The 12,202-nt window shown below is 43.8% G+C and overlaps 1 protein-coding gene across 1 annotated transcript in view; it reads right to left on the bottom strand.

Moving 5' to 3' along the window:
• LOC115464551 (oocyte zinc finger protein XlCOF7.1-like) overlaps nucleotides 1-11,423 on the bottom strand; it is a 39,835-nt gene extending 28,412 nt beyond the window's left edge. The window contains exons 1-2 of the mRNA XM_030194917.1: nucleotides 11,329-11,423; nucleotides 8,576-8,578 (exon numbers count right to left, since the gene is read on the bottom strand). The gene's annotated coding sequence lies outside the window, so the exon portion shown is untranslated. The remainder of the gene's footprint in view (nucleotides 1-8,575; nucleotides 8,579-11,328) is intronic.
• Between the last annotated feature and the right edge of the window lie 779 nt (nucleotides 11,424-12,202).

Here is a 12,202-nt window from a genome sequence, read left to right as displayed (position 1 = left end):
ACCTAGCTTGGCCTGTAGTGTCTCAAGCTCATGACCTATCACACTTAGGGAAAACAGCACTAGCCCGCCTACTCAGTCGAGTAGTGGTGCTGGAAGGATTGGATAGTCTGGTTGCCACTGCCTCTGCCCGATGTACTCTTTGTGCCCAGAATAATGCTCGTCAGGGACCCCGTATTCCACCAGGAGTTCAGTCTAGGGGACTAACACCCTTTGAGTCTCTAGTTATAGACTTCACAGAAATGCCCAGGAGCGGTAGGTTCCGATACCTCTTGGTCATGGTCTGTACCTTTTCTGGGTGGGTGGAAGCATATCCTACAGTCACTGAGAAAGCCACAGAAGTAGCTCGAGCCCTCCTTAGGGATGTCATCCCCAGGTATGGACTGCCCCTTGCCATAGGTTCAGATAATGGTCCCGCCTTTGTTGAAGCTACACTTCAGGCCCTGTCCCGCGCATTGCGCATTACCTGGAAATTGCATTGTGCCTATCGTCCCCAGAGTTCAGGGCAGGTTGAGCGGGCAAACAGAACCTTGAAAAATAGCCTAGCAAAGATTTGTCAGGAAACCCAACTGAAATGGCCACAGGCACTGCCACTAGCCCTCTTCCGCCTCCGATGCACTCCAACTAAAGGAACAGCCCTCTCTCCCTTTGAAATTGTGTATGGGAAGCCCCCAGCCATTTTGCAGGGAATTAAGGGAGACATAGGGATTTTAGGGTCTGCCCAGGTGCAGGAGCAGGTAGCCCTCTTGGGCAAGATAATTTCTGAGCTTCAGTCTTATGTGAGAGAAATAAACCCTGTCCCCTTCCAGGCTCAGGTACATTCCTTCCTGCCAGGGGATAGAGTTTGGGTGAAAGACTGGAGGCTCCAGCCTTTGGGGCCCCGATGGAAAGGACCTTTTACTGTTTTGCTTTCTACCCCTACAGCTGTGAAGGTCGCAGGGATAACTCCATGGGTCCATTGGTCTCGAATTAAGTCTGCTGATCAGACTGAGCCCAGCACGGATCAGACGGAGCCTAGACAGTGGAGAGCAGAAAGTGATCCAGTGGAGCCATTGAAGTTGCGCTTGACCCGAACCAAAGAATCTACTAGCTGAAAAGAAGGGTCAACTGCATACTGCAGGAGCTGCTGAACTTCAGCTTCACACTGAGACTCTTTCTTGCCCAGATTCTGGCTTTCTTGGAATTTGAGAGCTTGATCCTTGTCAGTTGAGGGTCTATCCCAACTGGTATAAGAACTCAAAGACTGAGAACACTATATTAGAGTAATCTGTGATTAGCACAGACTGTTGAAATATTATTGCTTAATTAGTTTGCTGTATTTGTTTTAGATTAGGAAGAAAGAAAATGTTAGTAGTTTGGATGCTTTTGTTGTTTTCTACTCCTTGCCTCCTTGTTCCTAAAACCCCAACTCGTTCCAACCTTTGGTTACACTCTGTCCAGGAACTAATTAGCCAGGCAAAGATTACTTCCCCTTGTATTGTGTGTTCCCGATTTTCTCCTTATACTACAGATGTCCCAGCTGTTCCTGTCCCTGTGCAGCTCCCAGCTCTTATACCTCCCTACTTTTCGAGTTCAGGCCCTTGGAGCCAGGATTATACTTGGTGGTCCTTTTATAATGCTACTTCCCCCTCTGACTCTTCTCTAAGGCCAGTTTTTACGTCTCCCTATCCAGCTTCTGGAGTGTTTTGTTTAACAAGAGACATCTCAACTGTTCTTCCCATTCCCTGTAACTATACTAATGTTCTCCCAGAGAAGGAGGAACCTGTGTGGGTAGTTTCTCCAGGTACTCCTATGTGTCCTACTACCATACCTGTAGATTATGACCAGGGTGATTATCTGGCTTCTAACTATACTACTGAGAAGACTATAGTGTCCCATCCTATTTTCTACTTTCATAAGTCCCCGGGGTATGAAGGGGTTGCATCATATGAGCGGTCTGTTACAATTGGGGATTGGCACCTATGGTGTACAAAGTCTCCATTTCTTCTTCGTTCCCCCTGGGATAGGGGCTCGCATTATGGGCATCCTAGTGTCCATCCTGTGCCAACATTTATTGGGAACTTTCGTCGCCCTCTCCTTGGTCATTACTGGCTCTGTGATAATGTCCTTCACATGATTCTTCCCCCCACATATGATTTTTGTGTATTGGTAACTTTGAATTATTTTCCTAAAGTTATTCCTCTTCTCAAACCACCATCCCCGCACCGCTCTAAGCGAGAGGCTTTGTCCTTACCCTCCTCCGTTGCCACAGAGGATGAGGCGATTGAATTAGCCCTCCAGTATATCAATTCTACTTATCCTCTGACTAAAAAGAGACTTGTAGCCCTTTCTGCCACGGCCTGGATTCCAATTGGGGGCCCGGTAGCGGGTATTACTGAACTAGGTATGGCTACCCGGAGACTTCAATCCCTACTTCATGTTCTAGTTCATGAGCTGAACGTGGTAGTCAATGCATTGCAGGATCAAATTAATGAATTAAGTATAGTTTCTCGGTATAACCGTATGGGTCTTGACTATCTCTTTGCAGCCCAGGGTGGCCTCTGCACAGTGCTAAATTCTTCAGAGTGCTGTACCATTGTCATAAATAGGACGCATGTAGTTAGGCATGCTATGGATAAAGTCCTACAGTTGGCCAGCCTTAATGTGGAGGATTACCGAGGAGGATTAGACCTTACCTCCTGGTGGTGGTCATTGACCTCCTGGATACGTCCCTTGTTTATTTCCCTAATAGTCTTAGTTTTAGCAGGGTTGTTGTTTTGTTTCCTGGCCTCATGTGCTTCGGCAGTATGCCGTCGGACCTTAACAAGTAGGGTAATGGTGGTTCATAAGTCTATTCCTAGTTAGGATCACTATAATCTCCAGAGTTTGAGTAGTGAGACTTATCTCTGCATAAGCTGATTTTAGTCTCAAAGGGGGGAATGAGGCAGTGGGCAAAAGAAATTGATTAATTCTGAGAAATGATATTAAAGGTCTGGTGTTTAAAAAGTTCAATTTTTTACCTTGCAACTAAAGTGAAGGAATGCCAGATGGGAACCTGTTGTTAAACATTTACCAGCACACCACTGTCTAGTGCCCACCCATCCAACCTGTTGGCCCACCCAAAAATTGACTTCTGGCTACGCCACTGTTTAGGAGACTGGGTAAGGGAGACACAGAGGAGGGAATGAGAGGGAGATGGAATGAGAGGGAGATGGTCAAAGCCAGTAGGTAGATGGATACTAAGGACTAAAGAGTGAAAGAAAAGTGTGTGTGTGTGTGGGGGGGGGGGGGGGGCTAAAATGAAAGATCAGTGCCAGACAGATGCAGAGAAGGACAGAAAGACAAGAGAAGAGCGAAGAAATGGAAAGTCAACCTTCAAAAGAATGTAGGAGAATACTGATACATGGAAAGTGGAGACTGGGACCAGACCAACTAGAAAATTAGAATGCTCAGACAACAAAGGTAGAAAATAAAACATTCTTTTTATTTAATGCGCTTTAAGGACTAAGATGTGCCTGCTTTATGAAATGTACATTTTTTTCTATTGTTGTATTTTGCAGAGTACAGGAGAAAATACATTTATGTTTCTCTTTTACCAGTATTTGCACTGCTTACAGAGTCTAGCTTTCTTGAAGAGATCTATATTTCAGTTTTTGTGGGCATGTTTTTTTGTGGTTCCTATTTTGTATCACATGAGGATCTGACCGTGACGTGACTGACGTGACGGATTCTGCTAGCATGTAGTGTTTGTGTAGGAATGTGTAACAGTCCAGCTTGTTACAGTTTTCCAGTAGCAGGTATATTGGTGCTCTACGGTCCAGTGTAAAATTTATAGCACTGTCTTTTCATAGGTGGGTTAAGACTGTTGCGTGTTAAGTTTTCTGTATAGGTTTTGAGTGTCTCTTTGTAGGGTTTTGTGTCTGGCCCAATTGTTTTTGATATACTGGCTTCATATTCGGCATTTTAGTCTGGTGCGTGTATGTTTTTGTTGATTTTATTAATAGCCATAATGAATATGTATGAGATGTATATATGCAAATTAATAGCAAAAGTGCCAAGCCACACCCTTTGCCCCACCCCTCAAATGAAACAGTCAAACTACACCCATGCTGGAGGCGAAGAGAGAGGCAGTTTTGGCTCCCCACAGAGCCTGCATTGTGCCCCCGGCGCGTCCACACCTCGGCGCGCACAGAACCGGTAATGGGACGGTTTCCCCGCCGACATCCCTCAGGAAAGAAAGGAGGTAAGCAACCCAAAAGGCAGCAGCGCTCGGCCTCACTCTCTCTCACAAACAAACTGCAGCTCTCCCAGACAGCCCCATAACAAACAAGCAGAGCTTTTCTTTTTTTTCAACTGGTTTCTTACCTCCCAGCCCGATTGCTAAAAGCTGACAAGAGCTATGGCTCTCAAGGTTCCTGCAATCACACAGGAGCCGAGGCACAGGGCTGACTGCTCAGGACAGCACAGCAGGGGGAGGGACCCGATCACCGGGTGTGACACCCCAGGGGAAAAACAGAGCCCCACCGGACCCACTTCCCCAAGCACACAGATTCTAAGTACAGGGTGCTAACCAAAAAAAGGCCTAAAACAAATCCCAGGCCTACCAGACCAGACTGACTGCTCAGGCTGCACGTCTACTCTCAGCTGGAGACTGAGATTTACTGGCTGCTTGGGGGTTGGCAGGTGGCTTATATATTATTACAGTTTTAGTGTTCTCAGTTTCCCTCTGCTGGTAGGACTGCATAACCCAAGCATCTTAACCGGTCTGGAGGGTCGCTGAGGAACAGTACTTTGCTTATAGTGAGATGAAGGGAATTTTATGAGCTCTGAAAATAGAAGTATTCTGGTGGAAGGAGTTAAGGAACTCAGTAACTCTGAAAATGAACCACAAACAGATTCCTACAATACTCTGGCAATGAAAACTGCTGTAAATATGGTCTTTGTTACAGAATCCCACCTTTCTGCAACCTTCCCCTTGCTACTGTCAGTGGGTGGCTACTCAACTTTCATCTCTCCTAATATGGATACTGGTGGTCACCTCCCTTTCTACCTCCTGTTGCTTTGATCAGGGGACCCTATCTGCCTCTATCACCAGAGCTGGTGGTAGGAGGCGGGGCTGTGGTTGGGAGGCGGGGATAGTGCTGGGCAGACTTATACGGTGTGTGCCCTAAGAAAGACAGGTACAAATCAAAGTAAGGTATACAGAAAAAGTGGCACATATGAGTTTATCTTGTTGGGCAGACTGGATGGACCATGCAGGTCTTTTTCTGCCGTCATCTACTATGTTACTATGTTACTTTATTAAATCTTGAAGTGCATTTCTCTAGTTTGGTCAGCAGGTGGTGCATGTTATGTTTTAAGCTGTTACAGATAAAGGAATGATTCCTTCTTTATTTAACACAGAAAATAGGAAGTGCCTTGCAGGGATGAAACCAACTTTTTTTCAAATGTTTTTGTTCTCTGTTCTAATTGGGCTGGAGTTTGAAATTACTCAGCAGTTGCTGGCTGAGAAGAGAGAGAGAAAGCTCTTTGCTGAAGCTCTGTAAAAAATAGTTATATTTGATAACTGGTGAGCAGCTATATGTCCTAATCTCCCCAGGTACTTTTTAGAAAGTAAACAAATGTTTAACAAATGTTTCGTTGGTGTTATAATTGATCCATATCAATTATATGGATATAATTGATCCATATCAATTATATGGATATAATTGATATGGGAAACCTTCACCTAGAAGATCCAAACTCTACCAACGCTTGAGAATATAAGGACTTCCTCCACTCATGGGATCTCAAATGGCCACAAATGCAAGCTACCCACATCAAAGGGCACATACTGGACCTCTTCTCACACAAATCGTCCACAGACCACAACATACTAATAACAGATATCAAATGGACAGAAACACCTTGGACCGACCACTACAAACTAAACCTATCCCTAAATTGACAGAAGAAGGGATCACACCATATACAAGAACATACAACCTACAACACAAGAAGCCAAACAGACCCAAAAGAATTCTGGCAACAGATATATGACAACGAATGGACAGCACGAACGGACTCCATACTCTACCTCTCTGACTGGGATGAAAGATGCAGAAGCGTACTAGACGAATTAGCACCCTTAAGAACATCAAGAAGACAAAACTCGATACCATGGTTCAATGACGAATTAAAAAAACTCAAAATGCAATCCAGGAAACTCAAACGAGCATGTAAAAAAATAAAAGATGAACATACATTTAACGCATGGAAACAAATACAAAGAAAATACAAATATGCAATAAGACAGACCAAAAGATCTTATTACAAAACTAAAATAGGACCGGATTACAAAGACCTGAAGAAACTACTCCAACTCGTAAATAAGCTACTAGACACCACGCCAATCACCACAACCAACACAGACATCCCATCCGCAGACAAACTTGCTAAATACTTCAATGAAAAAATAATAAAATTACGCAACACACTTCCTCAGCACAACACCGACATTGATTATTTCATCAATGGCCTGGACCCAACCTTTGGAGAATACCCAGCAGACCATACCTGGTCAAACTTTGTTCTCACCGTCGAATCAGTTATCCAGGCTGTCCATAGGTTCTCCAATACCCATTGCAAACGGACACCTGCCCCAGCCATCTACTTAAATCCGCCCCCGACCAATTCATAGCAGACCTCACATCCCACCTAAACTACATGCTCCAACAAGGTCTCTTCCCTGAGGAACATGGCAACATCTTACTTACCCCAATACCAAAAGACACAAAGAAAAAAAACAAACGATCTCACCAACTACCGCCCAGTTGCATCTATCCCACTAGTAGTCAAACTGATGGAGAGCATGGTGACCAAACAGCTTACTGACTACATGGACAAGTTCTCATTACTACATGAATCACAATCAGGATTCCGCCCCCTCCATAGCACTGAAACTGTGCTAGTCACTCTCCTGGCCAAATTCAAGCAGGAAATAGCTACAGGTAAAAGCTTACTTCTCCTCCAATTCGACATGTCGAGAGTGGAGGAGTGGCCTAGTGGTTAGGGTGGTGGACTTTGGTCCTGGGGAACTGAGGAACTGAGTTCAATTCCCACTTCAGGCACAGGAAGCTCCTTGTGACTCTGGGCAAGTCACTTAACCCTCCATTGCCCCATGTAAGCCGCATTGAGCCTGCCATGAGTGGGAAAGCGTGGGGTACAAATGTAACAAAAAAAATTTCGACATGGTAAACCACAATATACTACTAAGTCTCCTTGATTACTTTGGGATTGGTGGAAATATACTTAGTTGGATCAAGGGTTTTTTAACCACCAGAACATACCAAGTAAAATCAAATTCAAATATATCACCACTGTGGAAAGCAGACTGCGGAGTACCTCAAGGATCACCATTATCACCAACACTCTTCAACATAATGATGATCCCACTGGCCAAGTCCTTATCCAATCAAGGCCTCAACCCATTCATCTATGCAGACGATGTCACAATTTACATTCCCTTCAGACACGACCTGACAGAAATCACCAATGAAATCAAGCTCCATCTGAACACCATGGACTCATGGGCAAATTCATTTCAATTGAAATTGAACACTGAAAAAACACACTGCCTCATCCTCTCATCTCAACACAATGAGTACAAGCCTACAACCATAAACACCCCAGATCACACCCTCCCTATCTCAGCTAGCCTAAAAATACTTGGCGTTACAATCGATCGCAACCTTACACTTGAAAGCCAAGTAAACACAACAAAGAAAATGTTCCACTCCATGTGGAAACTTAAACGCATAAAACCTTTCTTCCCGAGAGAAATATTTCGCAATCTAGTGCAATCAATGGTATTAAGCCACGCATGCGGATTACTGCAACGGAATCTATGTGGGACAGTGGTGTACCAAGGGGGGGGGCGGTCCGCCCCGGGTGCACGCCGCTGGGGGGTGCCGCGGCGCGCGCCTGCTCCGAGTTCGCTAAACTTCGTTGCTCGTTCGCTGCAGCTCCCTCTGCCCTGGAACAGGTTACTTCCTGTTCTGGGGCAGAGGGAGTTGCAGCAAAGCGAAGTATAGCGAACTCGGAGCAGGCGCGCACCGTGGCACCCTCCCCAGCAGTGTGCACCCGGGGGGCGGGGTGTCATTTAGCAGGGGGTGGGGGTGCGCTGCACCCGAGGGGGGGCGCATTGGCGCTCCGCCCCGGGTGCCATCCAGGCCAGGAACGCCACTGATGTGGGATGTAAAGAACAACTCACAAAGAAACTCCAAACCGCCCAAAATACAGCAGCCAGACTGATATTCGGTAAAACACGATTCGAAAGTGCCTCTGAGAAAAACTGCACTGGCTCCCAATCAAAGAACGTATTATCTTCAAAATATGCACCCTGGTCCACAAAATTATCTATGGCAAAGTCCCAGGATACATGACAAACCTCATAAATCTACCAACCAGAAACAGAACCGGATCATCACGGACATACCTAAACCTCTACTACCAAAACTGCAAAGGTCTCAAATACAAAGCAACCTATGCATCCAGCTTCTCCTATAAAAGCACACAATTATGGAACGCACTGCCAAAAGCTGTGAAAACAATCTACGACCATCTAAACTTTAGGAAATCACTAAAAACCAACTTGTTCAAAAAGGCATACCCTACCGACCCAACATTAATGCATACACCCTGCAACAGAGCAAAACCAAAGATCGTATCGGACACTATATAACCTTCCCTCTCTCCGACACCCATTGTGCCTGAAATGCAAGAACCTTATTCGACCACAACATTACTTTGTAACTGTTTATCTACCGGACTTGGTGAACGTCTTTATGGTACTATGTAAGCCACATTGAGCCTGCAAATAGGTGGGAAAATGTGGGATACAAATGTAATAATAATAATAATAATAATAATAATATTGTCCCAACAACCTAATAAAATCCGCCCCCCAACACTTCATAACAGACCTCACGTCTCATCTAAACTACATGCTACAACATGGACTCTTCCCTAAGGACAAAGGAAATAGACTACTCACCCCAATACCTAAAGACTCAAAGAAAAAAAAATTACATAACCAACTACCGCCTGGTAGCATCCATCCCTCTGGCAGTCAAACTAATGGAAAGTATGGTAACCAACCAACTTACCGACTACCTAAACAAATTCTCAATACTACATGAATCACAGTCAGGATTTCGATCCAACCACAGCACTGAAATAGTACTAATCACTCTCCTAACCAAATTCAAACAAACAATTGCAACCGGCAATAGTGTACTTCTCCTACAATTCGACATGTCTAGCGCGTTCGACATGGTTAGCCACCAAATACTATTGAACATTCCAAAATACTTCAGGATTGGAGGAAACGTACTTAAATGGATCAATGGCTTCCTAACCGCAAGATCATACCAAGTGATATCAAACTCAAATACATCACCATGGAAACCAGAATGCGGAGTACCCCAAGGATCACCGCTCTCACAAACCCTTTTTAATTTAATGATGACACCTTTAGCCAAATCGCTATCCAACCAAGGACTCAATCCTTATATCTATGCAGACGATGTCAAGATCTACATCCCGTTCAGACATGATCTAACTGAAATCACAAATGAAATCAAACACAGCCTCCAAATAATGAATTCATGGGCGGATGCATTCCAACTAAAGCTTAACGCAGAAAAAACACAATATCTTATCCTCTCTTCACAATATAACACTAACAAACCCATCACCAAAAACACCTCAGACTACACCCTTCCTGTGTTGGACAGCCTGAAAATTCTCGGAGTTACAATTGACCGAAATCTTTCACTAGAAAACCATGCAAAAAATACAACAAAGAAAATGTTCCACTCAATGTGGAAACTCAAAAGAGTAAAACCTTTCTTCCCAAGGGAAATATTCCGCAGCCTAGTACAATCAATGGTGCTACGCCACCTAGACTACTGCAATGCCATCTATGCAGGATGCAAAGAACAAATTAAGAAACTCCAAACGGCCCAAAACACAGAAGCCAGACTCATATATGGAAAAACGAAATATGAAAGCGCCAAACCCCTATGAGAAAAACCTACACTGGCTCCCACTAAAAGAACGAATTGCGTTCAAAGTTTGCACCCTGGTCCACAAAATCGTTCACGGTGAGGCCCTGATCTATATGTCAGACCTCATAGACCTACCAACCAGGAACACAAAAAGATCAGCACGCACATTCTTGAATCTCCACTACCCCAGCTGCAAAGGACTTAAATATAAATCAACATATGCATCCAGCTTCTCCTACATAAGCACGCAACTATGGAACGCACTACCAAATGTCATAAAAACAATGTACGACCTAACAATTTTCTGAAAATTACTGAAAACACAACCTGTTCAAAAAGGCATACCACAACGATCCATCCTAAATACTAGACAACTAAACACTACCTGAACTAGACAAAACTGACCTCTCCACACTAGACTGATTAACCTACGTTATCACGTGTGAACACTACGCACTACCACTTTATTTCTCATGTCAGAAATTAACTTTCTATAGTTGATTGTTTAAAATACTCTACAATCTACTCTATCATTTAGGAACTTCAATGTAACACCACTTTGTAATCTACTCTACCATTTATGCACTCTAATGCAATACCACTCTGTATTTCTTAATTCGGAAATGGTGATCGCCATTACGGCATAATATAAGCCACATTGAGCCTGCAAATAGGTGGGAAAATGTGGGATACATATGCAGCAAATAAATAAAAATATTTCAGTAACCTGTTGTTGTTTGCTGATTGCACATTTTTTGTCCATTGTTCAATATATTTTTAAGAAAATGAACAATTATTTATTGACTCTGCTTGTCTGGACTGATAAAGAATCCTGGTGGTTTGTGTGTTGGGTCCGTGAGTGCTTTCTGGGAACTGTGAGATCACTGGGAGTGTGGCTAGTGTAAAGCAGATGAAGCAAGTGAGAGCAGACCTGAGCTGTGCTGGGCATAAAATGGCCGCAGGGAAACCCCAGGCGGGTGGCTAGGTGTTTAGTGAAAGGTATCCTGTTTGCTGTTCTAGACATTGGTCACATTCAAGGATGTTGCTGCTTATTTCTTGGGAATGGGACAATCTGGGGGAACGGCAGAAGGAGCTGTACAAGAAGGTCATTAGAGAGATTTATGACATGCTCGTGTCACAAGGATGACCGTAGCAGGACCAACACTCGGTCATTATTGGGGGTAGCAGTTCGATATGTAAAAAATGTCCACTTGTTCTTAATTTTTTCTGTTAGGGGATGCTGTCAGTTATTTTGTTTGATGTTAACAACCTATCTCCCATTAAATCTAAAACATTTACTTACTGTTGGTGGAGTCATTTGGGGTTTTCTTCCTCTCCCACTCAGATTGTTGAGTGAAATATTTCTCATCTTCCTTTTCAATCTTGAATATAACATCAGGATTAATGATTGAATAACCTGTTGATAAGAAGTAGGAAAATTACATTGAAATTGTATTTGTAGAATCTCTCAGGAAGTTCCATCTGCTTCATGTTTTGATGGAGCAGTGTGTGAAGTGTGCATGGAGGTGTGTGTATATGTGTATGTACAGATATCTTGAGTTTTGTGTATCTGTCTGACAAAGCTTGGAGAGAAGAGGCAGCAGTGGCCCGACCCTTGAATAAGATTATATCGTAGAGGTTTTCTGGTACAGAGAATTCTCTTCATTTCCCTCCTAGGTGGAGGCATTGCAGGTGCCAATCTTCCGGTACCATTTTAGAGGGGTTACATGTTGTACAATATAGTTAACTAATGTGTAACTAATATGTCACAACCTTATGCAGAATCCTCAGAAGAAATCCAAGAGGTAAATCCTCTCTCTGGTCTTCTGTGCCAAATATTTTGTATAGGAATGGGAGAGAGATTCTAGCTGGTGTTGTGTGAAGTCTCTAGTTTAAGATCTACATCTTATCTTACAACAGAGAGCAGCATCTTTTGCAGATTCTGCAGCAATGGTGTCTTTTACAGGCTCCTATTGAATATGGGATGGCATCGGAAGCCAGGATCTAAATTTCAGGTGCCCATGGTATCTAGGTCCTGTGATTTTTATGAGCTTGTGTGGTAGGTGACAGAGAAACATATTTACCTCGTGACAAGAGGATGTCATGAATCTCCTTGATGACCTTCTTGTACAGTTCCTTCTGCCATTCTCCAAGAAGGTCCCAGTCCACTTCCAAGA

The sequence above is a fragment of the Microcaecilia unicolor genome, chromosome 3 (genome assembly GCF_901765095.1).
Source record: "Microcaecilia unicolor chromosome 3, aMicUni1.1, whole genome shotgun sequence".
NCBI classification, from domain to species: Eukaryota; Metazoa; Chordata; class Amphibia; order Gymnophiona; family Siphonopidae; genus Microcaecilia; species Microcaecilia unicolor.
The sequence above is the reverse complement of the archived record's forward strand: the minus strand, read 5'-3'. Positions and strand labels throughout refer to the sequence as shown.